This window comes from Anopheles maculipalpis, chromosome 2RL, assembly GCF_943734695.1.
Source record: "Anopheles maculipalpis chromosome 2RL, idAnoMacuDA_375_x, whole genome shotgun sequence".
NCBI lineage: Eukaryota > Metazoa > Arthropoda > Insecta > Diptera > Culicidae > Anopheles > Anopheles maculipalpis.
The window spans coordinates 4,317,532-4,343,615 of NC_064871.1; positions in this window are offsets into that span (position 1 = coordinate 4,317,532).

The following is a 26,084-nucleotide window of genomic DNA, read 5'->3' on the forward strand; positions in this document are numbered from 1 at the left end:
ACACACTCAGAACAACGCATTCTGGCGCGCCTGTTTATTGTTTTCCTTAACCACCTTCCTGTTCGCGAATCCGGCACGATAAAGCCGGCCTCCAATTGCAGTTGTTTACAGTGACTGTCACGATCACCGGACAATGCACACCACCCGCACATAAAGCGTCGGGCACAACCCTCGTCCACTCTGCTGCCCTGCTGTGTGTACGATTTTTCTCATGCACGCATTCTAGACCGGACCACAATACTTGGTTCCCTCACCTGTTGAAGGAAAAATAACCCCCACGCACACACACACACACACACAGCAACACATGACACTGGCTGTGGCACGAGCTGCGACAGGAAATGTGTGAATGAACGACCAGGGACATGTGGTTCTGCTGGCCTCATCGGTTCCCCTGCTGGAAGACGATAACACTGTTGCTAACACACTGGTGCGTTAAGTTGTGTGTTAAATTATGAATTAAATTGTACCTCCAAAGCGTCTTTGCTGGTGCATTTTTGTTTCCTTTTTTTGTTTTGTTTTGTTGCTTTATTTTTGGGGTTTGTTTTGGCATGCTCCCCATTTTGTCTTGCTGGTGGTAAGTTGTTGGCGCTCTTTTTGCCCTCCTTTGATTGTATGTGGACACTGATTTACGTTGAGCATTTTTTCACCCCCGATTTTTTTTAACCCCGATTAAGGGTGCTAAATGCAACGGTTTACAGAATTGTGGTTGCTGCTGAAATGGTCACTTTTTTCTTGATGATAAACAACATCTATTAAAAGAAGCAAAACAAAAACGCACATGGAGTTAGCTAATGTGTAAATTAGTGGAAAAGGCGTTGTACTCTAGTTAACCCTGTGGAAAATGTAAGACGGATTAATATTGTCGTACGCATAATCATTGTGTTTAACTCGCACGAATGTCGTCAAAAAAATTGTGTCGATTTAAAATAATTGTTTTGACGTTCGAGCTGGAACCGGAGTGCATCCACTCGCAAAATTCGCTGAGTAGAAAATTGTTGATCGAGTTGTGCCTTTTATTGTTTAAACTCCGCCGCCGTAAGTGACACTAAACCCTGGGAAAGTGAGCCCGATTGACGCGAATACACCGTCCAGAGGTTATCGGATGTGGTACATGACGTTTTGGACGGTTTTTTTTCTTCTTGTTGCTCTATTCGTTATCCAAAAAAAGACTCACGGATCACGGAGCTTGGGTCACATATGGTCGAACGTGAGGTTTTGTTGCTTGTGGAAAGACTGTTACAGTTTTCAGTTGCGTCATGCGTGTACTGCTGGAACACTGACGGGCTGGGAGGCTGATAGTTTTCTAAGACGGGGTGAGCGTTTCGTGTGACAGTTTTTTTCGTGTGACTGGAAAGTGTTTATTTTCACATCACAAGGGCTGCGGTTAGGAAAACATCCTGCCGGTTAAGTTGCCAAGAATTAGTTTTGTGGATAGATAAGATAACTAAAGAAATTATACTCTAGGATCCAAACAGAAGGTCTCGCTGGGATTACCTGCTGATATAGTGGTAGAGACTTTAGTTGACAGCAGTGGATCGATAAAATCCAGACATCCAGAAACGGTAGTCTCAACATATTTTCTAGTTATAGAGCAAAGAACAAGCACAACAGCAGCTCGGGAATGTATTTAGCTACTTTGCGAACCAGGTAATCAATATATGAGAGGCTTAAGTCATAAGAAATTTCAGTATAAGTTACTAAAATGAAATGTACAAAAGTTCCGTCTCTACACGATATTTGAACCCGGTACCATGCGTGGCCATCTAAAGGCTTAGCAGCATGTAGTCTGGATGAGATTTGACCGTCGGTCCTGCCTTGGGAAAACCTCAAGCGCTGTCACCTCTACCGCAGGACCATACCAGATTTTTGGATGTTATTTTCTATATTTAATTATTTATCTATTACACCCCAAATCCTTTGATAACTATTTGTTACATTGTTAAAATAAACACATAATTACTTTTCTTCCCGAAAACAACCTGTTCTTCATCGTTGAAAAAATCCGCTTAAGTGTCGTACACCTTGTTACGCAGCACTTGTTGATGAAAACATTAAATTCTAATAAAAAAAACCAAAACCATCTTTTAGTACTTTGTAATGGTGCAGTCACAGTTAAGCTGCATAAAAAAAGATGTAAAACTTTTTTCACCATTTCGAATCCAACAAAAAATCAAAAACACTTTGTAAATCACTAGCATCTCGCACTATTTAAAAAAAAAGCCCCAACTAAAAAAAGGAACATCGACCACAGTGTACGGAACAGGCAAGCGAGTCAGAGCGAAAGAGAAAACACTTTTTTATGATATTAAAACTTTTTTCATGTCCATTTTTGGTTGCATCGCTCGTGCGATGATTTGGTAGAAAGCGAAGCAACAGCAACAGCAGCAAAAAATCCGGCAAGGATCTCGATGAAAGTGGACAGAAAAAAAAAAAACGTCCAAAACCTTTAACTCGAAAACCGTCAACAGCCCTTCCACAAGTTAAACCAACCGATCGATAGCACGCGCCGATCGTTTGTTGGATGGGAGATGTAGAATTCGTTTTTTTTTTTTGGCAGTGCTTTGTTGGTTTGTTGTGTCGTATGTCCATGCTTTTGTAGGTCGTTCGTTTGTGCATCCCCGAATCCGAATCCTGGAGAAAGCATAGGGCTAATGAATTAACAAAATGAATTTGATGCTTTCTTGTACGTAAGGGTTATAGTTTTATACTGAGCTGGCAAAATTCCAATTCCAATCGTCTGATCATTAAATGGGAGGATAATTTGCAAACATAAATTATCGCTTTCCAAAGCATTTTTGCCAAATTTGATATCATGTCGAGCATCCAGTTTTTGCGAGCAGCATAACTGTAAGAAAAAGATGAGTCTTCTAAATGGCACTAAGCCGCACGGACCCTCCCGAAACGCGCATCAAAAGGGTCCGCAGTGTAATAGCCCGTATGCAAAGCAAACACACCCAGGACGACTGACAGACGTATGATTACGCAGGTCATCCACGGACCACGGACGAGGGATTCTCGGGACGCTGTTGGAATTTTTGGTGCTGCCATGATCTTGCTGCCGTTGGTTTCTTCCAATCTTCCAAAATTATGTCCATTCAGCATCATGTCCCGCATTCGGAATGGAGTGCTGCACCGGGCGTTAGGAACTTATTTGCGAGGGTTTTTGCGATATCTCGGCCAGGGAACGCAAGTTTTCTAAGAATAGGTTTCGTTTTGGTGCGTAGCGTAGAAAAATGGGAAGATGCTGCAGTGGTGTTGGATTCGTTGGGATGGGATGTTTTCGAACTGGAAAGGGGACGATATGTTGGGGTCAGAAAGGTCGCCAACTGACTTTTTTTTTTCTTGGTAGGAGTTGGATGGTTCCGCAGAGTGAGATCAATCGATCATCTGGTAGTAGTAACGGATTTGTTGGTGCGAAAATCGTGTGATTGCAGAATCGGTAGCTGAATTGTGGTAGAAATAAGCAACATGATTGTGGAAGATCATGATCTTCATCTTCAATCAGGATCAAAATTTAGTCCGACTGCAACCGATTCATACATCTCTTCTTACAGCAAATCACTTGCACTGGACACAAACACAGTGTTGAGGTACCTTGGCTCAATACAACCGTAATAACATAATCAGATGGGATCTTCAATGGCAAAGGATCTTCAGCCCTGGCTGAGACATGGTGCAGCATTCGCTGTCGGGACTGGCGAGCGTCCTGGCGAACGAAGTACGCAAAGAAAAGGCAAGGGTCCCTTGTGCCACGGGTGCGCTATCTACCTGCGGACGGTTAGTTGCCAGCCCGACTACTCACCGCTGTTCGTACGGATTCCCTCTCGAGCTCGGTTCCAATTGTTCTGCCTCGCTGTTCGGTTCTTCAGTGTGTAGAAACTGATTTTCCCACGTTTTTTGCCTGTTCCCTTTTGCGTCCAGACACACACACACACACACACACACACACACACACACACACACACACACACACACACACACACACACACACACACACGCAATCATCCATTCCAGTCCAGTCCTTCTGCCCGGGTACTTCTCTTCCCATTCTGTTGAGCCCTTCAAAATAGCTGCCGGAATTTTTGCATCATCGCATCCTGGCGTGAAGCCTTAGCCGTACAACCTCACCAGCGATGATGGAATGGAAGCAGCAAAAACGGGCCTAAAAAAAGGACCCAAAAAAAACCGGTCTCTTTGGCAGCAGAAGTAGGCAACGGGAGCATGTCGAGAGCCGACCGTGGCGATCGAATCTGGATCGTGCCGTGTGCCCATGAACGCGCGCATGGACATTCGTGTTGCGAGATGCTTTTTTGCTCTGGCTCTCTTGCTGTGTGCATTATGTTGGCATAGTTTTTGTTCTGATGTTCTCCGGGGTTTTTTTTTTCGCCAGTTTGAGAAGGCATTACCCAGGCGCAGGCAGGCATTGCTCAGGTCGGGAGCAGCATTGAAGATTGCAATCCTTGCTCGCTCATCGGTGTCCGGCATACGATCCGTCAGCGATGTTACGATCGGTTGCATGATTTGCATGCGATCACCACCGGTACTACCACACACATAGTGAAACCTGAGACACCTGATGATTTGAGAAGATTTTGATGCTCGGAAAGGAAAGGTTTACATGAGAGATCTGAAGAACATTCGCTGGTTTTGTTTGCGAATATTCTGTGCTTGTTTCACAGATTATACGAAGTTAAAATAGATGTTTCGACTCCGTACAAATGCCTTAAGATTACCAAACACTATGATTTATCTTGCCTTCAGACGGAGTCCTAACTAAGCTCTTCAAAATCGTAGTTTATTGGATGTTTGACAGTAAAAATAATTATTAAAAAAGGAATTATTGAACCAACGTTTACTCTCGCCAAGGTAAGATCTTATCCTTTAAACCCTCCAAGGTTTCTCTCGCAACAAATCATGCAACATTTAGGTTTCCTGTTCCTGCGCCATTTCATCAAGCAGATGTAAATGTTGCCCTCCTGTATCGTGCTGGAGCATCATTAATAATATCACTGGAAAGGAATGAAATACTACTGTGCTTGTGCTACCATTTCCCACGATTCCACATCCTTAAAGCCTGCGGTAGCACATACAATATCTTCTCATCCAGGTTCCAGCTTTTTCCCTCGAGCATCAAGGTAAGGTGTTTCCGGGATGCGCGACTGGCTCAATCCCTCGAACCATCACCGTTGGCGAGCGATATCGGAAATCGGAGAAACTCCGAATCGGGTCAGGCTCTCGTTTCGTCCGTGGGCGAAGATTAAACGCATCAACGGTCCCGATGATCCACGTGGAATTATTGCGTCGAAATTCACGGGAAATGCACCTCAATTGCCCGAAGGCTCGGATGGAAACGGACAGGAAACCAGTGGAAAGAAAGTTTACGACGTTCTGGAGATGCTTCAACGTGTGAAGAGAAGCTGGTGCACAGGAAGGCAGGAAGCGAATGTAAAAGTTTTATGGCTCGGGTTCGGCGGTTTTTTTTTTTCGTTGCAAATTCTGGCCCCCTTTCGCTTCGTTACGCATGCTTCGCATTAAGTGAATTAATAAAGATCCAATCGAATGGGGTGTCGAACGGCAGTTTTCATTCGTGCTGCTCAGCATTACTGCGGGAATGCTGCTGGACGGAACGGAACGGTTCGGTGGTAGAATGTTTTAATTAAACGCTTATGAGCGTCGTGCTATCGTGATTTGGCGATCGTGGCCTGATCGAGGTGAAACTGGTTTTGAACATTGGTTGGTGCCTGGTGGCTGCCGGTGTTGTTGAACGCTGCATACTTGAAGGCAGGTGCACACGAGTGCCGAACTCGTTTTTGGCTGGGTATTTCTGGAAGGGTGTGGAAAGTTTAATGAGTGGACGGTTTTTGCGTGGCATCTGTGCATGAAATGATAGATTTTTGGGAATGTTGTCATGAGGTCCGTAAGGTTAGGTCCTCAAAAAAATTGTATTTTTTGAAGAGCAACATAAGCTAAGGCGATCTTCGCTATGCTTTCAAAGCCATTTAGCATTTTCGCTTTCACAAGAACTCTGCCGTCAACTTTAAAGGAAAAATTGCATTTCTGCAATTGCTTTCCCTGCTGCGCTTCTAGTGCGTTTCTCATTTCACTTTCAAACAAGATCAAGTTTTGTGTGTTAGATGATTTTCTAAATGGATTCCCATTCACTTTTTCAAGTGTAAAATTTCTTTTCCCGAAAATTTGAGTCTGTGGGAAAAAAGCTGCCTCAATTCTTGGGCTCAACCTGAGGCCTTTCTGATAAATGGGAAGGTTCGCCATTGTTGCACAACACACGTTCCACCTGAGCGCTGCTGTTCTTGGCGGCCCTTTTTCTGCAGCACAATAACGAGATTAGGAGAAACTAATCTCCGATCGCCAAAGATTGTGTGAGAGTAGGAGAAATGGGACACCACTTTTCGGGGTGCGTTTTCGTTGTTGTTGTTGGACCGATCAGGTTCACGGGGAGGAAGTCGAGGATCACGGAAGCCATGATCGTGGGAGGAACGTGCGTTCGCATCCTTCAGCAGGCAGGAAACGATTCGCTTCGGTAGAGTGAGAAGATCTGGGTTTAGCGAGCTGGCAAGGCTAATGAGAGTTCCTCACTTGCACATCCAACACGACCGGCCAGCCATCTGTCAGAACGCGAGAGTTCAGGAGGCCAGATCGTTCAAACCCACGCATCCAAACATCGAAGTTTCAAGTCCACGAGGATGAGTGGTATTTAAAATCTCGCCTCGCGGATATTCTCTTCCACCAAGCTTTTGGTGTGGACCTATGTCTAGTGGGATGTCTAGTGGGTGGCAATAGCACTGCGAACTTCAACACACACACACACACACAGCACAGTGAAGTTTGTGTGTATTTGTTTTTGGTCGATTTGTCAATAGCTCGTAGGTTGAAAATTTATGCAAATTATGACCGTTGGTTCTTGGCATTTTTGGAGGTGGTGGCTTGCACTCGACCGTAGATGAGGACGTGGTAAAGATAGTTTGTTTTGTAATGGGAGTACGCCTCGTATTGAGCACCTCTTGGAAAGGGGTGTTTTTTTTCGAAGATCTGCAAAACAGTGGTGAAGGAAACGAAAACAAGAGTTGATTCTTCATTGGCATCCGAAGATGCTTCCGGAGTTGTACGATTATCTAACCTTCTGGGATGTATCCTGAGGTATTTCTTAGAGTTGGCACACATAAATCACCTACCAGCAAAAAGAACAATCTCCAAATCCACGTGCCACAAACCATCCTTACAGATTGTAAAACTGTATCAAAGGGCACGGATCGAACGCGTTTGCCACGCGATTGAACAGCTTGGCTGTTCTTTTTATCGGTTCGGCGCATTGTTACCATTGATTGTCAAATTATTAAAAATGTTATGAAAATCGGCACAATGAGCGGGCCATTGTGCGCGGTGCTTTGTGTCCTGCAATTCCCTCTTTCTAATCCGTTCCCTTTTTTTTTCGTTGGCAAAAGGTCGCCCTGGAAAGGGTTTCGTTATCCTTGCTACGGAAACACTACACCACGTATCGGTATTACCACAAGACCGATACCGATCACCGTGCCCGTCAATATCGATCAACCAATATAATCCACATCCCTTTTTCCGGGGGAAGTCGGGATACAGAAAATAAAAGTCAAACCGTCTCGTCTTACGGGCGACACGACACGGGCTGGAGCGTATTGTTGTGCTCTCGTTTAGGGGGTTTTCCTTCGGGTTTTTTCCTCAGATGTTCTTGGTTAACCGATTGATCCTTAATCGAAGGTAACAATAGCACTGTTCTACATTGTATTTGGCCTATATAAGGATAATTCCTTGGCCCAATCATTGGCCGGGAGTGGCGACAGTGAGGGAAACAAAAAAATAAAAGGAGTAAAAGGAGCACGAGTGTTATGAGGATAGGCTTTAAAAACTGCACACGACCTGCCGAAAATTAGGCTTTGGCTTTGTTGTGGTGCGGTTTTTCTTTTCGGTTTGTGCTGTTTTCACACCGTTGTCAGTGGCAATTAGAAGGATACGTTAACGAGCTGGTTAATAAATAACAAAAGACGTGAAATAAAGTAGTCTTGGAGGGTTTAGACAACCGTTTAGAAGCTAGGATTATTCTTCAATAAACTTTTGTTGTACTATCATCTACTCGCTAAAAAAATCTAGCCATCAATCTTAATAAACTATCTTTTAAATTAATGTTGAGGTATCTGTAGAATGTTGTTCTTCTGAGGATTATTTGGATATACGTTGGACACGGATTTAAGAAAAATCCAATTTATAGACCCATTTTTATTAGCTGTGTAAGAGCACTGTTTTACTTAAGATATTCGTCCATTTTATGGGACGTCCAGCTACCACGGATTGATAATGGTCTATCATGACTTTTATGAAGGTGTCCAGAACAGGAAACACGAGCTTCGCTTGGACCGCTTGGTAACTGAATTATCAATTCTATTTCATCCACTCCAGAAAAGTCTATTCCAGTTGGGAACTCTAAACTCGAATCTTCAATTTCTGCAACCATCCTTTTGGTGTGTTCGGATTCTGCAACAAACCAGTTAAAACCATCACCGAAAAGAAAGATTATTGATTAAATTTGCGGTTTCCCGAAACTTCAACAAACTCTAGCTCTTTTCCCAGAATCGGCCTGTTTGCATGCAGTAAAACACCCGGCATGACGTTTCGGGCCGGCTTTCTACCTGTGCTAAGGTGCGTTTGAAGGAACGCTCGACGGAGCAGATTGAGCAGTCCTTTTGCGGCTTGCAGTCGCCCAATCGGCAAGGGTCTAATCGAAAGCGATAAATTATAATCATAGCGGTACCACCGCAATAGGGCGACGATGTGAAGACTTTGACCATAAGATACCGCGATATCGTCTCCTGCGTTGGGATACACCCGTCTTGGCGGGGCATGGGAGATCCTGCGAAGGTGCGGAGATATCAGTCCCATCCTCATCAAACTCGGGGTGGAGCCCGTAAAAATCCCGTGCCCAAACAACTCTCCTGCACTCTCGCGGGGGCTTTAGATTTTGCGAAATGATTCGAAACTGCTGTACGTTTCGGGGCATTGGCGCGGGAACAGTGAAGCGAAATGCAAACAACCAACCCGAAATGGCACCACCCGAAAGCGTAAAGACCACCGCGGCAAAAGAAGTAGGACCAAAAAATGGCAAATGTCGAAATTTCGCACACAAATAGACGAGAAAAAAGCACAACAAAATAGTTAATCCGAATCCCGTTCCCGTTTCAGTGTCTGGGTTGGTGAAAAGTCGCGGCACTATCGAGGTCAATGCACTTCTTCCAATGCGGAATGGTGATACAAAACTACTTTCAAATCAAAACCTACTATGCGCCAGAAAAATCTAACCGAGGGTGCGCCCAGAAAAGGCCTCGGCGTCCTCCAGCCATTTCTTTTCTTTCGATGTTTGTGGGTTTTTGGAGGGGAGAGGGGCTCCAACGTTCTTCTGTTTTCCCGTTTTTTTCCAGCCACTATCATCGCTAGCATCTTGATGGTGGGGCGTGAAGCGAATGTGAAATTTGGCACTGGACAAACCAACCCTGGCCGGCCGGCAACTCTTATCGGCCATTAGGCGGCACTGTCATCAACACTGGCGAAATGTTTTACTGCAATCGCGAACCAAATGCAGATTGGCAAGTTATGCAGATTCGTCGTGTGGTACTGAGCTGTGGGTCTCGGGCAGGTTTTGTTAGGTTTTATGGATGTCCAGCTAGCCATTGACCGTTTGGACGAACCTGTCCAGTATGGAGCGTATCGCGCTTAAATGTTATGGTGGAGATTAGTGGTGTGTTTGGCATCATTAGAACTGCATTGTGTCGTGTGGGATTGGTTTTTTGTAGAGGCCCTTTGCCCATGCTTCTTGCAGGAACAGGTTCTTCAACTAGTAGTTGAAGTGTCAAGAATTTTGGAAAATGTGAGACACAGCTATAGATGCTATCAACGAGATCATTCGGCCAAGGTATTTCAACGACCAAAGTTTAGCAAAACATCTTGCTGGATCATGCCAGCCATTTAATGCGTCGTGGTAATTATTCAGTAAGAAGAGTTTAAGCCACGCTATAGCTTCAAAAACGATGCAGATGTTAAGTCTAGCACACTTACAACAATATTTTAATCAATGGACCAAATTAACAACTTCCAAGCGTAGTAAACTTATGAATGAATTGCCCGTGATTCAAATTTCTTCGTAGTCTTGAACATAAGAACGGAAGAATGTTCCCCAAAAGCGGTACGCCAATTTCTTCTCGCTTAGCTTAATCGATCATTACAAAACTCTCTCTCTTTCTCCTTCGCCACGCCGTATTTCAGCTGACAGACGAAGGTGCGTGGGTAGGGAGGCCTTGCACCACCAAAGCACTACTACCGGCACATGTGCTAGCCACGTTGCGTACACACGTTTGATGAATTTTCGCCGACCACGATGGCGTTGAGTCGTTTTTTGGATGTTTTCGTCCATTCGTTTGCTTACTGTGACTTTCCAGCGTTCCTCTTCATTAGTCCACCACCATGACCGGGCGCTATTCCAGCTAGGCCGTCCCAGGCGGAAACGGAACCCGGCCAAGTCGGCTCGCTGTCCGCTGTAATGATTATATAATTCTCCCGATGATTAATAATAGAACATCGTGCAGCGTGCGTACGCTTTTCACTGTCCAACGTAGGCTGACCTCCACCGGATTCAACAGTTGGCGGCCTGTTCCGTGCCTGGTGGTTGGTAGCCTGCCGCGGGAGGGAAGTGTCCGCGCGTGGAAAGAGGGTAAGTTTATTAACTATTATTAAATTATTTGGCTCCCGGATCCCGGTGTAGGTTTGGCTGGGTTGAGTTTGAAGTCGCGGCACGCTCGTCGTAGGTCATGTGGTGCGTTCTTGTCGATGGGTAACGTTTAGCTGTTCGACAGTTTTGAGGGATGCTTTTTTGTACTCTTTCATGAGGATGATTCAGATGAGGAAGGTGTTTCCTTGGGGAGTGAGGTTCTCGCCTGGCGACCGAAATAATGAGACCTCTGGATGAGGCGTAGCGATTTTCACGGTTTCATCGCACCAACACGTGCTGGTCGTGAAGTGACGATCAAAGGGTTGTTGATGGGGATGAGCTGTGATCGCTAGTGATATTTTTGGGGAAAACAAGTTGTCTTACAGGAAATTTTTGGCATTTAAAAATAATTTTAATTGCTTTAATAAATAAAAAAAATAATTTTTTTTAATGACTTTCCTCAAGTAAGAACAATCCACCAGAGAAACCCTTTCCAAAGTTTTGGGTGGTTGGATTCCATCGAGCATTTCGGCGTTTCGTTTTTGCGTTCCTCTGCTTCAGAAGAAGTTTTCCTAATGATGGTTCTTCTTCTAGCAAATGAAGTGCGCGTGCGCCTTTGGCGCTTCCAGTGGCTATAATTATCGCTCCGGGAGAAATCCAAGTACCCCCGGTGTTTAGGTGATGGAGGCCATATGAAGCTGCAGTCGTTTTTTTTGCTTCTTGACTTTGTTTCTCTCACTGCTCTGCAGCTACTGGATCGAGGCAGCGTCATAGCCATTAGATTGAACCGCTCCACACCTCTGGCCTTTCTCGGGTTGGTAATTATGCTGGGTAACCCGTTTGCTGGGGCGTCAAAGGTTTCCTGCGTGGTAAGCGTGTGGGGAAAATTTGTGACTAATTCTAAAGTGATCCGATTAGGAGGTGATTGGACGAGTTCGCACCTTATTATGAGCCGCATTACTGCGGCGATGCCGCTTGTATAGCCACAAAAGCTGTGGTGTGGTTTAGGAATTTAAGTTATCAGAGTTTACATTGTAACACTTCAACTGATCGACACCTGACATTTGTCGATTGGGGAAGAGCAGTACAACATCAGTTTCTCCCCCTCCATTATCTTGTGTCCTCACAACATCGTGTGGGTCGACTTCACTCACCATGAACATGGGGATGAAGACGCAAAACAAGGCCCTCATCTTGTAGATGATCGTAAAAAAACAAACACAAAGTAGCCAGCGACATTGTTTTGAGAGTAATTAAGTAGGGAGAGTCAACTCATGGGGACACTTTTTGGAGAAAGGAACGTCTGGAGCTAATTGATGATCCCTGCCGCTTATCGGTGGCGAGATGTTACAGCCTGCGCGCAGTGAGACAGCAGGAGAACCCTGGTGAAACACGAACCGAACATAACGATCACGTTATCTTGATCGTCGTGTGTAACATCGATTTCGGGGGGTACAGCAGCAACAACACGATGTTGGGGTCACTGTAGTTGGTTGATTTCGTTGCTAGGTTTTTACTAGGAACAATTAAAGCCACATGCAAGCCTTTTGGTGCCTAGGCTGCTCCTAGACAAGCGTCTCATCTGTTCGGTCTTGCGTAACTTCATGGAAGACCGTCGGAGGGACCATTTTATTATCAACCACAATTACTCCCTGTATGCTTCTTGCTGTTGCAGCCCACTTTTGGGAACGGCTCTTGGAAGTGTTCCTTACAGTTCATAACGACACGTACACGCACTTACGCTGCAAGTTGGTGGTAATTTGGTGGCTCTTAGCAGCGCCATCTTGTGGCGGCATATGCAGCGGGCAGTTAATTTACTCCAGCTCTACCGAACGTGCTACAATTTCCCTGCCAAAACTTTCTACGAACACGCGTGTACGCGCCACATACAAATTGAACGGTTGAGCGAAAGCAATTACGATAGGATTAAAACTGCGCCAGAGCAAGCAGCGAAGCAAACCGTGAGGCCAGCAGACGATCGAGTTTAAAAAATTCAATTCTCAAACCGGCACCAAAGATAATCTTTGCACGCGTGGCCACGCCACGCAAATGTGTTTGCCGGCGGTGAGTTGAGGCCACGTACTTTTGTAATCCATTTTCGATACCGGGCTATGGCAGTGTCCCAGATGCCTGCCCGGGGCTATGGGCCGTTGAGTGCGGGGCATCGATTCGCGCAGGCAGCTGCAGCTGATCGCTGCAGTTTGCAACGAGGGTCGTCACCTGATAGGAACTAGCTTCCGCCCGGGGTTTTTTTTAGGTCTGGTGAAGGTGAACCAGTTTGTCTACTGCTTCCGCTCGACGGAGCTCTTTAATTGCAAGTTTTAAGGGTTCTCTCCCCGTTCCTTTCTCGTTAGGACGGTTTTTATCGCGAAGAGTGCGTTATCTGCATTGTGTCTGTCGGCGTGTAATTGCATTAATTGAAATGTACAATTGTGAGCGAGGAAGGCTTGCTGACAGCAAGGTGGAACTTGCAGTTGCTTTATCAAATCCACGAAACAAAGTTACATTGAGATGAACTATTTGTTGAGTCGAAAAACGAATCATCTGTCTGGATGGAATATATTCACGTACTTTACAATACCCCCGTGAGTTGTTTTGTGGGAAAAATCAATAAAGAAGCACCCGATTTTCCGATCAACCATCCGATCAAGTTCAAAGACCTACACAACACCCTAAACCTTCCCTGCGGAGATCATTTAGATTTATATCTCCCGGTACGTTTGCTATTCATTGCACCAGCTGCTGCAGCTAGCAAGCAACTGCGAGAGTGTGAGAAAGGTCGGCGAGTCCCGAAAAAAGAAGCGAAGAAGCGAAAAGCCCGGACTATATGTAATGCCCCAGATTCGTCGAGATTTCATCTTCCACAACCATTAACCACTTGTTACACATGCCCTATTCATTCCATCTTGTCCTGTTCTGAGGATACTTTTCCTTTCCTTTGCCACGGATGTGCGGGGTGCTTCTCTTCCTCCCACACTTTGGGTCCTTTGGCCATCGTTCGAAGAGTACGGGAATCAAACGGAGGCGGAAACCTGATGGCGGATCGTGCTCGGGCGATCGAGCGAACATAATATGTTTCAATCACAATAAATGTGCTCGCCCTGCAGTGAGTAGCATCGAAGGGGGAATCATTTCCGTGGGATAAAAAAGTCGAGTGCGTGAAATGGAGGCCCTCGGACGATCCGCTTTACGCTACGCATTCGTTTCCTGTGCCCTCACCCGGTCCTGCCGACCACCTACCAGCCTCGATCGCGTTGCTTATGAATGAATCGAATCGCTGCTCAAAGAAGCATCATTAGGGATGTGTTTATGCCTTACGTGTTCTCCTTGCATTGCTTCTTCGGTAACGATCGCGATCTCGTATCTCGCAACATGTGACTGCTAGAAAATGTGGTTTCACTCCTCCGGGAAGATTAAAAGTAGATTAGACAGTGTGGAGCAAGGGGAAAAGGGTCCTTAGTGGGGAGGGTAACGTTCTCGAAGGTCCAGAATAGGGTGCTGGGGATAATAAAAATGGTTTCTTCGCAGCTTAACATATGTTTTTCAACTGTTCGGTAGAGAAGAGACACACACACACACACACACTTTTTCTTGTTGCGTGGAGTGAAGTGCGGACAATGCACATGTTCCTAGTTTTGGGAGTTCCTGCACTTGCTTGCGGGGTTGAAAAATGCGTGAAAAGGCAAGGCGTTAAATAGTCCAGCCTACAAGGCACATTGGAATTTCTTGTTCAGATGATGTAATTTTGAAGTAATTCAGAGGACTTCTCGAGGATTAATGAAGCCTTTGTAGAGTTTTCGAAAAGAAATAGTACTTTTCAATCTTCAGGTTGAAGCTAGACAACTTTTGAGAAATGAGTTCCCATAGTCTTGATCAAATACGACACATGAACCGTTCATAATAATTTATTAGAACCTCTACTAATGCTCCAATTAATATGCAGTGTGACCTCAAACGACCACCACCTGTTGTAATCTACCTTGACGACTTCTCGTGCTCTACCTCCCTCCCTCTCTCTATCTCTCCCTCTCCCTCTCCCTCTCCCTCTCTCTCTCTCTCTCTTTCCAAAAAATACCCCAACATCCACTGCAGCTTTCATCTTCCGGGCATACTGGGGCACGTGCACCGACCAAAAGTCAAGGAACTGGTACATTTGGAAGCTGGCGCTACTTAGACGATCTGATCGACTAGCCGAACGGGCTGGGCTGCCAATGACCGGCAAATGGATTCCAACCAGAAAGGCCACCGAATAGGGAACAGGTTTTGCAACCGGCTAGACCGAAATATTTGCACCCAAAACACCATGCAATCCGGTCCGTTCGGTGCGATCGAACCACGGAGCCAGACACACTTGGGCAGGCATCTCCCCTCGTGTATGACATCTAGCACGTTCGGCCTACACTCGATCAGTCCCCAAACTATGTCACATCGCTGGCCGCACCTCGCGAATGCAACGAGTACCTGCCGCCGGTACCGGTGGTGGTGGTGTTAGTGGAGATGGTGAAAGGGTGGGCCGAAAATTTGAAAACCGGTCCCCAAAACTACCTCGCCGGAGATTTGTGTTTTTGTAACCCGGTGCCAAATTCCAGCGGCGTGCAATAGCGGTAAGCAAACTCGTTTTGCATGGGAAAGGCGAACGCGCCGAAGGAGAGCGCAAATCGAAAGGAAAGCAAATTTCGTGCAAATGTGTATGGGACTGCTTTCGGCCGACTAAACATGGGGCAGGAACTATGCAGATTTAGCTGGAGCCTGGAACCTATAGTATGGCAGGAAGTTGTGTTAATATATAGGCGCTTGATTGTTTGAATAATTTATAAACGAAACCGATCCAAAATTCACTATTATTTGTGCGCTTTAACGGTGACTTGTAGTTCGATGTTTTGAAGTTATGATAAATTATTTTATTTGATTAAATTTGAATATTATAGCAATGAAGTCTTGACTGACAATATCTATATTAAAATACCATTAAAGAAGAAGCGTCCAATGTTAGTTTAAATAATTTAAAAAGAGCGTGAGTTGTACCGTTAAGCAATTCTACTCAAATTGACTACCAACTACAACGGTACTGCCGGTCAGGATCCCTATTTGCATAACGCCTCGCCCGAGCCCAAGTCCGGACGAATGCATCCGAACCATAAATAAATAAATAAATTCCTGTTTCAGGATGTCTGGCCAGTGGGACCTTCGAGCGACGGGACCGAAGGCAAGAATGCGCGTTCTACCTGTACAGCAGAAGATGTTTACTGTCCTCATAAAACATCCTTCTTTTTTCGCCTTGTGTTTTGCTTTGCTCGAATTACCCGTAATGCTCTGGTCCTTCCAGTCCAATCCATCCATCCGGGTTGGGTCGTCCGGTCGATGTAACGGGAAATCGGGTTTTCGAGGGTCCGTCCGTCAGGCAGTAATGCGTTTTAAGCACTGTTACGCGACTACGGTTGCGCCGAATTCCGAAACGAGCGGAAATAGTCCGTTTTGAGAACGAGCTTGCTGGACAAAGATGACGCAAATCAGGAAAGCTTTCAATCTTGACGCAGATGGATGAATGAATTAATTATTGTTGCACGCATATAAATCAATTCAAATCGTTCGCCGCACCAGAAAAAAACCTTGACATCTTCGTGTGGGTTAGGATGACGTTCCGTTTTTCGTGTTGTTTTCTATGTGTAGCAAGCTCAAGCCGGGTCGAATCATATGCTTCGTTTCCAGTTTGATTATTTTGTACGCTCGTGAGGTCCGCTTATCGGTATTGCATATACAAAAGCCAGTGTTGTCGGTCTTGACAACTTCCGAAACTGTCGTCCAGTAGTTAGAGGATTTTAATCGACTGCTAACGACTGTTTTGATGGTCGATTTGTCCTGTCATGCTGTGGTGGAAGCTGGGTTGATTTAATTTTTCTTCTTCTTACGGTTACTACCCCATTCCTACATTGATGCCGGTGTCAGACAGTACGACGATTGTCGGCAACTGGGAAGAAAACGGAAGCGTTTCCATTCAGCAGCGTTTTGGAGTCGTTTTGGCTGTAATTTCTTTCGCGATAAGACGTGCGTACACATTGCGCCATGAGCTGGCCGTGTTCCTTCCTATCAATGAATGTACGCGCTCCTGTAGGTACAGCACAGCAATTGATTGGACGGAAGCAGCCAGATCAAACGGTTTTGCTCCGCGGAGATAGAGGTTTTTTTGTGTACCATCGTCGACAGCTGGCCATTCACAAAATGGAAGCGAATGGAGTTTGTGTTTAATTTTGTAAATTATTGACGATAACCCTGATGACACCTGACGATGCGTGTCTGGGTCCAATTCTTCTGAAACTCACTATCACTTTGGCCATCTATTTTTTTTTCCTTCCCGAAAAAGACCACTTTGTTGCGGTGTCGTATAAAGAGGATTTATGTCCGCATGGTTAATGACAGACGGATGAATAAAAGTCAAGCAGCATCCGAATTCTATAGTTCATAGTTAGTTGAAGCTTGATTGCCGATCAAAAGGTCAAACGAAATGGCCGGAACTAAAACTGTTAATAACTCTTTTTTTTCCAAAGAACTTCAAGACATAACAAAAATGGCTCCGTCTCGTGTCTTCCACGAGACAAAGAGAGAGTAGAGCGAGTGATTCAGTGTCCACACCAACGCGATCTCCACATAGTAGGCCGAACCAGATAGACCCCGACAACACGTTGGCGAAGCGAATCATATTTTATGCAACGGTTTTGCAGAAATTGAGATCATGGACCTTGGAACGCATTCGTCATTCCAGCAGCACAGTAGCAGCAAACGGTGTGGACCTGTTGAAAATGCAACACACTAATTGATTGGTGTCGTGCTTTTGCAATCAAACAACCAACAGAGAAAGAGAAGGAGATCCGGGAGGTCCTCAATAGCTGCATCTTCGATCGTTACCCCACTTGACAGGCTATTGACAGGGTAGGCGAATAACGATGATATCATAATGGATGGCCAGAGCAAACAGTCACTCGCACCCGTTAGTGCACCGTGCCCGGGAGGTCCTTGAGATTCCACGAACGAACGCACCCTCACCGGGTCCGGCGAGGTGGCAGGGTCACACAAATTGCACCGTTTGAAAAAGCTGATTAACTCGATCACATTATACGTGGCCGGGGATCGCGTTTTTTTGCATTCGCAATTTTTCGCCTAACCCAGGAGGTCTCCATCAATCAAAAACCATTGGCATTGATCCAACAGACTGACGGCGACCCACGGGGACGCACGGCAATGAAGCTGTCAGGATCCTCCAGGAAAAGTTTCCACGCATCGTATTGGTTTACCATCGCGGCCGGGTGCGTAACGTGCCCGGAGGTCCAACCAACTCTCCGAAGCTATCCAATTTTCGGGGACGGACAGAAAAATGTTTTGGCAAAGATTGTCCACCCGGGGTGCGGCTGCACGATTCGCAAACTATTGCGGCTTCACCAACCGAAAGCTTGTTGCGATAGAGAGGGTTGGGAACCCACACACACACACACACACATACCTATTCCTCAGCTCGGTAAATCAATCCGATGCCACCGTAAAGTGACACTTTGTGTCAGGTCTCCGGGACTTGTGTCGGCGCGTACCTGTTGCGTACCAGGGTGTTTGCCAAATCTTGGAAAGGCGCAAGCGCATGTCGCATGCGATACGCAGTTTGCCAAAATGGTCCGAAAAATGCTTCAAATTTCTCTGCCTCGCCCTGTGGCAACCCGAAAAAGCCGATTCTCAGTGAACGGTGTTTTACGGTTGTTTTAGAGCGCAACCGGTTTCGGATTACCGAAGTTAGCCGGTTTATCTGGGTAACTGTCTTCGAAGCCGTCGTCGCCTGCGTCGTCAGTGGTTGGGAAGTTAACTCGAGATGGGCTTTTCGGGCGTTTGTTAGGTTGTGCAGGTTCTGATAGCAGTAGCAGAAGCAGATTAAGAACTGCAGAAGAAGAAGATAAGAACCGAACGCTGGGAGTGAGGATGCACAACCAGTGTAAGCCAATCGCAACAGATGCCATGCCACGGTGTCGTTTGGGCGTCAGGTTACATAACAAGCGCATCAGAACTGTTTGGAAGCAGTGGCCGTTACATGCTCATAGTGTTTGGGAATTATCTTAATGGGCGGTATAGAGGGATAGCAGGGAAAGTGTTGAACGTGAGATAGTATGTGTTTGGCTTATAACTATATTTTAAGTGATGTGAAAATGATAAGGAAATCGGTTGGTAGCTATAAATTTTGATCATGTACATCAGTTTGTAAAATATGAAGAAATGGAGGAAGATCAGTCTCTCTTCCTCTGTGGGATGAGGCATTTTTAATGTTTTAGCTATCTGCACCAAAGATCTTATTCGGTTTCTTTTAAACATTGTTATCTTGGAGTGTTGGTGGATCACACGAGTTGCTCAAGAAACAGGTCAAAACATCTCAAGGCTCGCCATTTAATCTTGCTTAGGGTTATGAGGCTCGACCGTGATTTGCTTAGGGTTATGAGAGTCCTCGTAATGGTCCAAATCTCGAGTCATTTTAGAGCATCGTTAATTTCCGAATCTGTCAATCGAATTTTAACTACAAAAACTTGTGAAGAAGAGCTTACAAATTTATTTGATACGACATATTGGATAACTGTGGTGAGCACTTTATCGTAAACTGTATTAAATGGAACTGTGTTCAACATTTTCTTAATAATTTTGTTTCTGTATGAAGATGAGAATCACATGAATAAATCTATCTACGTTAAAGTGTTTAATAACTAAACAGTAATCAAATGCGTTCATGCATCGAACAGACTCTTACGGATGAAATCAAATGGATCACTGTAAAGAAATCATTACACCCAAATGGGCAAACTTCACAGCAGGTATCGAATCAAACCGTTTCTCCGATTGTTTCAGGCACCTCCTAAGGAAAAATTGCCCCGTTACAGGATTGATTAATTTTCACCCAACGCGCGTAGCAAACCAGAAACCCCAAAGAAAACCCCACAATTGTGGTACGGCCGTCGGGACATGCCCTTTTATGCGCTTTTGCCCATTTTCTCACACAATTTGCTCATTAATCAAAACCCCATCCGTCCATTTTCATAAAGTAATTGTTTCACACGGCAAACACACACACACACACCGTTTGGGTTCGTGGGGTGGCCCCGAATAAAAATTGGGCGAGAAAACAAAAGCGCCAATACGTAGCGAACCGTTTCCAATTTTGCCGCGCAGGCCAAAGGCCCACCTTGAGTGGTGTAGTCCAGCGATTAGAAGGCGATTCGAGGCGCGAAAAAAAGCAGAGAGTTTCCCCTCTTTGCTTCGGAGTTGTGCGGGATATGAACTGGTTCAATAAATTTTCGTAAATTGAAAAATCAATTTCCAATCGTTAGCTCAAATAGATGCGCTTCTTCGAGTTTTCGGCTGCTGCCGGAAAAGTGGGAATTAATTCGATCGGAATCTGAACAATCGGAATTGGAGCTTTGATGGCTGCTGGTGGGGTGTGTGAGGGGGGGGGGGGGGTGTCTGGAGAGTAGGAGAAAGGGAAGGAGAGTTGTGTTGCCGCCACCGCAGACCGCTAAGTGATCGATAATCGGTGCTAAACGGATTTGAACCTGATCGTCCGTTAAACCCCACCAGGCACTTTATGCTGCCGAGTGGGCTCACATACAGACACACTCACATACAGGTGAGTTATGTTGTGGGTATGTAGTTTTTTTCAGAGCTGAGCTTAAGCATTTTTTCTTCTTCTGCTTCTCTTTCTCTCTCCTTTTGCGATGCACTATGCGTGGAGAAGTGTCGAATCATGTTCCGTGCGGTGAGATTCGGTGTGTTTCGAAAGTGTGTGCGCTCGAACAAACTCGAACAGACAGTGCCACCACCACCACCGACTTGCCGACTTGCCGACTTGCCCCATCGTAGGGCCCATGTTTAATGATATGCTTTCGCACAAAACCGTTTACCGGTTGCAGGATTTGTAGCAGCATATGTGGATTTGAAGTCTTCGATCAGCTCAAGCCCCAAAAGCGCATGGACGCATCTTGAAAGAGTTGAATGAGCTTCAACCCCAACCCCAGATCACCCATCAAGATTGGCCTTAAAACAAAAACCCTTCCCAAGAAGGAAAACGGTCGTTTCCGATTTCCTGCAGGCGGCATCCAATACGGAAGGATGGAAAGACCCTAAAGAGAGACTAAGACAGGTAGATCTCTTATGCAAGATGGACCAAAATTAATCGATCGATATGGGCACAACAACTGACCTGTATGCAGTTGCATGTCGTACATTGACAACTTCCGGTTGATGTTTTATCAACTACGAACGCGTGGCTCATTTTCGCCGCTGACCGCACGTGTCCCACCAAAACCGGGAGCCTAGTGTCACAATTTTGCCAGCTGGTTCTGGCCGGCTTGCTGGACTTTAATGTCGATAATTACCGTTCGGTTGATGGCCGAGCTGATTGAGTCCTCAATTTATGGTTAGGAAGTCAGTGAGGGGGAAAAAAAAAACTTTCGCCCTAGTGCCAATTATTGGTGGTGTATTTCGGCGAGCTAACAGCTCTCCAGACGCCAACTGCATCCGCGATGCACTTGTTTTTTCGTTCGGTTTACCTGCAGTAGTACTACTACTTCACTTTCCCACTCGACGGGAAACGAGTCCAAACCAGTGGTCTGGGTCACAGTCGCAGGGTGTTTTTACGCAATCGAAGGACACCCGGACCCGAAACAGCTGACCGATACGGTTCCCGTTTAATTGGTGGCTTCGCGTGGGTCTTGCCGGTGGGTGAACCTGTTCCAGGGGTGAAGGATACCACCCGATACGAATCCCTTCACGTTCAGAGGATGGTGATGGTGGACAGGAGGGCTACTAACGCGGAGGCAGCAAAGAGAGGTGGACATGCAACAGCAGCAACAGCAGCAGGCTCACCATGTCTTCGGTGGAGAAAAGCAATAATTAGCTACAACAATGTTTACAGCCGATAATGATAGGTGCAGGAAAATAGTAAAGTCATCGCTGGGCTGGTAGGAGAGGCCTGGGCCTTGTGGACTGTTGTCTAGTCCGTCTCTGGTTGGATAGTTCGTTTGGACGAGCCTTCGACGCAAATTCAGAACCTGCTTCCGGAGACGTGGGTCTGTCTGCAACGGTTATTCGAGGGAGAGAGAGAGAGAGTGAGTCTTGGATAGTTAAGCAGTAGTGTACTGGTTAGAGAGCTCTTTTACTAAGAGCTTGTTAGTTTATGTTGTTTCATCCATCTATCTGAAAGTCTCTATGGGAAACAGCTACTAATTATAGCAAGCTATTTTATAGCATTTTTGATGCTCACTTTTCTTAGTATTTATTCTGTCTGTCACTCAATATCTCATCTGCATCATTGTACGATTTCTCCCGGATGGGTCAAAGGTTGTGGTTGTATCGGAAGCGTTTGTTAACAATCGTTGAGCACAATCGTTTTCCCAAGTCACGCTGTAGAACACGCAAATCATTCGCGCAATTACACTGTCTTTGGCCGTATTTCGTCCAGTGTCGACCAGGTGGACCGCGCAGTGATCGGCAAGTGGTACGGCAAAAGGGCTGCCAAAGATTATGACCTTTCCGATTTGATGCGTTCAAACGAATGTGACTTTAGGAATTGTTGACGATCGATTGCTGACAGCGAGTGATGTTTCGATTTGAAATCGATTTTTTTTCCGATGGTTCCAACTTTGAAATGAATTTCTGCTGGTTGAAGTTTGATGATCATGATGTGGGGATTTTTTTTTGCGCTTTCCCGTTTCGCTTCAACTTAACATCATCTGCATAAGGGTACAGCAAAACAAGTCACAGTAATTATGTGTATAATTTCGTTACGTTTACAGACAGAGTCGATAAAAACAAGACAAACAGCCATATGTCGTTTATGCTCACATTATCAGGCAGGTTGATTTAGAAGTCAAGTTTTTATTCTCCCGAAAAATGACTGATATGAATGTGGTGTCGTTTTTTTTTTGTCATTGCCTTCTCGTGAAGCATAGAATCAAACAAAGGAACATTGTTAAGAACGAGATACCAAACTTCAAGCAGAAAAAAAGACCTAACATCCGTGTGCACTAACCGCTCGGGAGGAGACATTAATTATTTCGATGCGTTTTGCAGTTGCGCAGCAAATTATGCGCCCAATTTAGTGAAAAGCGTTCGGCGCGCATCGGAACGATAAAATTGATCAAAAAAACAATCCGATCAAGCTGCCTGGTTCGGTTGGTTCGGCTTGATAGCAAGCTGCTGCCCGGTAGCCGGTTCCGGCGGACAATTATTACGGTTCAGCATCGCTAGAATACCGTTGGATTTGGTTTGCTGCTGGCCAGAAACCTTTGTCTCTGTCCGTCACCTGCTTGTTGGGACGAGGAAAAAAAAACCTGTGCTGTGCTTACGTTTTGTCAAGGCACTGGTTCGTGACGAAATGAAGGATTTTTTTATATCATCATACTGCTGACACCGCGGAGACAAAGAACATCGTTTGATGAGGTGCTCTTTTTTTTAGCTGGGGAGGTTGATGAGGTTATCATCTGGTGGGAAAATATTTTTATCAAATGTATTCCGCTTCCGTTGGTTCCGGCATAGGTTGATAAGGGTCTTTTTTAGGATGTGGGGTCCTATCGTCCTAAGGAAACGGGCTCGAATTTGGAAAAATTTCTTACTTTTGATGGAAAAGGAGAGTGAAGAATGCTTGAATATTTAAACTACATGTTAAGAGCCAAATAATTTTCTTAGTGTAGCTTATTTTGGCTTAAAGTTTAAAAGGGACTCTAAATTTGAACTTGATTTTTTTAAAATTATATTGTTATTTTGTCTCTATTACAATAGGGACAAAATAATTCTTTTGGGTAATTTAAATGCTACAAAAATTATGGCACGCTTAAAAATACTTACTTAAATACTTAGTTTTAGCAAAAGGTTCGGACCGAAGTCGATTTCCAATTTTTAACTAAATATTTTTTTTCCTTTTGAGAGGATTTCTTTTAAAGAGTAAATGTTTTATTGCAAAGCTTTAGATTATGGTTTGAAATTACTTAGACACTTAATAAGAACCATCAGTTAGATAGCCTAAACCTTGTTCTCTAAATAGGTAACTTCTAAATTATGGGTAAAACAAAATAATTCGAAAATGAATCTAAGCCAACAACTAAAAAATTCCTTCTCTTTTCTTAAGACAACCGCAAACATAAATTTGATCAGCCCTCCATAACCATTACATCGTTAGCTGGGCCCAGCCCCATTCGATGCGCTCCTTGATTGACAGATGCTTTGTTTTCCGCGCAGGAAGAAAATTATTTGCGCAGGAGGACTTTGCGCAAACGGCCAGCGGCAACAGCAGCAGCAGCAGAGAAAAAAAATCCGGCAAACCATGTCCGTAAACACCTGACCGTAAAGTATGCGCGTAAACTTTCGCTTCCCCCGGGATGTAAAGAGTGCCAGAAGAAATTTCGCTTTCCTTACGATCGAAATTTTCACTTGTCATTTGGCTGGCTGGAGGTCGTGTACTCGGTACGCTGTACGCTCGGTCCACCATCTGGCTTGGTGGACTCGTCCGGGCCACTTAAACGGTCCATTTTGCCGTACGCATTCTCGTGGGTTCGGTTGTTTGCTTTGTGCGTTGCAGACGTTCGTACGATCGCTTGATCGTTCGCTTGCATCGGGAGGACATCATCGTTTGAAGCGAAAAATATTATGTTTGAGTGTGTGCAACGTGTAATTAAGTGCGTGGTTCGGCTCGGGAAGAACGCACGATGACAAAACAACACATAAAAGCAGGCATCGTAAAACGTGTAATTTTTCGGGGACAAACATTGCATTAATCGATCATTAGATGCGATTGAATCGTGCGTTGCGTTGCATGGCGATGGCAGTTCGTCTAATTGCGGTCTGTGGTCAGGTGTGCGAATCCTTCGAGTGTGTGTGTGTGTGTGTGCCAATCAGGCACGATAAAACAGTCACAAAGCAGCAACATTTTGATGAAATCGTATCGATATGCAGGGGTTCGTAATGTTGGCGATCCGATCATTTGATACGGACCCGTTGATGATAAGAACTGGCTTGAGGCTCTGGCAGTGGCAACAAGGACGAACATCAAACAAGCACACAGAGAATGCAAACAAAAAATCTGCAACCCTCCCATCAGGCCAGCTGGAAATGTAGTTCGCGTTTCCGTTCGCTTTCATTTTCGTCAAATGATTTTATTTTTCGGAAGTTTGCTGTCATCTGTCCCTTGGTAGGTACGCTTGGACGAACGCGAAACATAATTTCAGAGCTCGCGTGACGTTCTAGGTGGTAATTTATGGTCAAATTAAAACTATCAAACAATTAATTTACAAGTTATAAAGTTTAACCAGCGACAAAACGCAAACAACGCTCAGGACATTGTGTAGCATCAGGATCATGCAAATGGCAATAAAAGCAATAAAAGCTGCACTGGAAGAAAAATTAGAATCAATTTAATGAGACGGGCAGTTTGGAAATTTCAATAAAAAGTGATGATCTTCGTGCTTTTTTGCTATTAGATGACTTAGGACTAAATATCCACTATGACAAAGCTGGTAGCTGGAAGAATCTGTTTCACTTTTTTTTTTGTATTGCAACAATATTTCGACGAGTTATCAAACCAGCCTGCGAAACGGGTGCGATTACCACAAAAATAACACTTTACCCTCTTTCAATAATAATCACCTTCCACTACAATAGCACAACGAAACAAATTTACATTCTAAAAATAATCACATTTCATTAGATTCGCAATACTTCCAATGTCATACCGCACCAAATACCGCGACCGCTACTCAACTCAGCTGCGAATAGCTTTCCGGCTAATCAGGTTTTACCTATTTTCGGCCCGCGGTTCCTGCAGGAACCGATAATCTTTGAACCGACGCGCTAGACGCCTTTTTTTGCCTGCAGTTTCGCATTCGGGAAACATTTGAGACCGCCTGTCTGTCATCATTACACCACCAAACCGCACGTTCGGAATCATGTTGTGAAATTGCTTAGGGCTGAATCGATTCAGTACACTGAACAATCCGACAATCGACAGTAAATCAACGAACTGACACAAAAGGCTTGTTGCAAATTGGACGAAAAACTAATCTGCTGGCATGCAACGTTCAGCGCGGCCGACCATCATAAGGGTATCGCGGAGGTGATGGCACGTGTCAAACCGAGGAATCAATTTGGAAAGTGTGTGCTGTGCTGTGCTGCGCCGGTGTATGCAGTTGGACTTTCGCATTCGGAAGAAATATTCGCATGCCGGGGCTTGGCTGCACGGGCATGTTGTCGGGTTGAGTTTATGTAAACATGGTGATAGGGGTGATTGTGTCACTTGGAATTGTTTGCAAGAATTTTTTTCAAA